Source organism: Schistocerca americana, chromosome 4 (genome assembly GCF_021461395.2).
Source record: "Schistocerca americana isolate TAMUIC-IGC-003095 chromosome 4, iqSchAmer2.1, whole genome shotgun sequence".
Lineage (NCBI taxonomy): Eukaryota > Metazoa > Arthropoda > Insecta > Orthoptera > Acrididae > Schistocerca > Schistocerca americana.
This window is the reverse complement of record NC_060122.1, coordinates 621,009,776-621,013,078: the sequence shown is the minus strand read 5'-3', so window position 1 is coordinate 621,013,078 and position 3,303 is coordinate 621,009,776.

The window sequence follows — 3,303 nt, the reverse complement described above, 5'->3', positions numbered from 1 at the left end:
TTTTCTTCTGGAGCAGCAGAAGACCACGTGCTTTTATTTCTTCAGTTGTTGTCCTCAGTGTCGACATACTGTGTTGCTACACTGGCTGAAAAGTGGGGTTTGTAATTTGGACACTGACTACGGTAAATAATGTAACAGACAGATGCACAGTTGCATTTCACAGTCTTTTACTTTCACTTTTCACCCCACCCCCCCCCCCCATATACACATTTAATATGGCCAGCGTACTATTGTTTAACTTTCCATAAGCCTCATTAATACTGCACAGGTGAACCTCCACATACTACTACAATAGTTAACTGTTGAACATCTACGAGCAGTAAAAGTCTAACCACAAAGTTCACAGTTCTTGAAGAATAAAAATGTACATTTGGAGCAAACACTGTCAGTGTTTTAACACACGGCCTATTGGTGTAACACCTATTTCACTGTTAAATTGATGCATTCTTGTCATTCTAAGCAACACAGATTACTCGTCTGAAACTTGGCCATGGACTGACTGACTGACCAAAAACCGGGCCCTTATACATCATCACAATAATAGGTGCAGAAATTACACATTGTTTGAAGTTCTATTTACAGAAATTACAATTAAAACTTATCTCATTAAATTAACTGAATACATTGAAAAATTGCATGTATTTAACAGTTTCTTCTACTACAAGAGTTAGGCCGAATTATTTGTTTAAATCATGAAATTAACATATATAGTTACGCAAACAATATTTTTGACAAAACTGTTAATTACTTTGGAATTAATTAAGGGCTGGCTTTGCTAACATGTTTCAAATAGAGCCAAATAAATACTTTAAGATTATTAGCATTTCGTCTTCCAAATGTTTATGATTAGTACTGAATTTATATATGTTTATACATCAACAGTAGAATTTAAGTTATGAGACAGTTACTGATTTCTCCCTATAATGAAAGATAATAACTATTAATAGTCGAAATAAATTAGAAAATCAATTTCATACATAAAACTAAGTACAAAATTAGATCTGGTGTTATAACTATATATGAAGGTAGTCTTTGTTCCCGAAAAAACAGTTACCGTTGATGACCATGCAGCTTCGCTAGAATGAAATCACAATTAAATGGACACCCTAGCTGCAGACAGGCGTTGATATACTTCATTGGGAACATGTTGAAAATGTGCCCTCGGTGGCTCAGATGGATAGGGCATCTGCCATGAAAGCAGGAGATCCCGGGTTTGAGTCCCGGTCGGGGCACACATTTTCAACATGTCCCCAATGAAGTATATCAACGCCTGTCTGCAGGTAGGGTGTCCATTTAATTATGATTTCATTAAAACTGAGGATCAACCTTTCCGTTATATGAAAATGCAGATTATATTCACTTATGCTAATGGTAAATAGTTAAAAGTAACAAAACAAATTTAAGGAGGCAGATGGAAAAACAAGAGGGGAGTTAAAAGTATCCCAGCTTGCTTCGTCACACCATCCCCTCATTAGATTGACCAGACAGATTTTGCAAATAGCTAAATGGGCTATTCAGTGACCACAAGTGACGCCAGAAATTGGGTTTAAAATCTACACACACAAAAATATTACATAAGAAATCTTCTCAAAAACTACAGGAAATGTGTTTTTCACATTCCTTACATGAAATGGCCATACAAAAATCCCCATACAAAATAATTACACACAGTGTATTGTAGAATGTGACAAAAAATCCACGTGTTATACTTTTAACAGAAAATTAGGCATCTTCATCATAAGCGATGTCCTTTTTGGGTAAGCGAAAATTACATTTAAAGATACATATCATTTGATACAAGTCCTATCTTGCTTCAAATAATAAATCTTCATGGGTTACAGTAGACAGAAAATTTCACTTGCTCAATGTTTAGTATTTTTCACAAGCTCTTTCACTTTTTCAATGAGCTTTAACACACCTTCTCACCCAGCTGTCCATGTCTTCAACAGGTCCAAGTGACAGTTAGCAACGAAATGCACTGCAATTGGTTCTCTTGGAGGTGGTTCTCCTCTGCCACAGTTCATGAGAAAATGAGACAAAATACTGTACTTTCGTACACTCACTGTTACTTCTAACTTAAGCCTAAGAAAAAATATATTTAACGCTAATGACAAATGATAGTCATTACATCATAAATAAATACAAAGTTCTCATAACATTGCAATGATTGGCACTAAATTTGACTATAGTATGAAAGGTGGTAACTATGAAAAATTTTAAAATCAAGTGCACATTACACTACCAAAACATTACTCAAAGTCATAACTGTCTGAAACTGGTTAAACTTAAAAGACTTTTGTTTCTTTTCCATTTGCAAAATAGCAAACACTCAAGATGTGCAGTAGCATAGATTTACTAATTATTATGTTATGAAGAAAGAATAGTGTCACCATCACATAACTTAATTACTATTCAAATCAAAATTAAGGAGATGGAAGTTGTACCAAATCATTGCCCCACTTCTCTATTCAACTCTGAGAACTATTCTCATCCAACCAGAAAATTAAATCCTCACAAAATGTTACCAAATAGTTCACCTGTCAGAATTATTCACACCAGTCTAGCACCACAGTTATCAGTTAATCAGCAAACTCACTGTTCTTTGTTCCAGTATTTCCATCTCAAGTTCATAATTACTCAGAACACAACTAGAAGTTTTCAGATAACCATAGATCCAATAATGCAGAATTATATGACTTGTAAGTATTGCTCTTTCTGTTAAGCTCTCATGCCCAGCTGCAGTGTCATGAATTGCACAATATAAACAGTACCTAATGTTGCCTAGTTCACAATTAAATTGTCAATACAGTTACACTACATTTGTGTGTATTCAGTTATCTATCCATTAATCATGTCAGTCAGCTCCATTATTTCACTTACATTTCTTACCTTGTTAGCCAGTGGAGTGCATTCTCAAAAACTATCCCTATTGCAGAGACAGGCTCCCTAACCATTAAGACCCTACTATTATTCATTATTTTCTTATTGCATTAATGTTTCATTATCTAATAATTAAACACCTGCTCTGCTTGTCTAATGCAAAATTGACTCTACTGAAAAACACTCCACAGTAACAGATCCTTATGCTACGGCAAACTGAACTCTCATTCCGATCAGACAAAATCGTCACTTACACAAACTATTATTCCACTGCATTCCATCAAATTGCTTAAGATTCTAGCCTGAAGGGTGATATACATACGAACCTTGCTTATTCTTTTCACACACATTACTCCAGGCAAATATGTTTAAGGTTGTAATTCCTTAATGTTAGAAACAGCTTTACCGTGACACACTCCTATA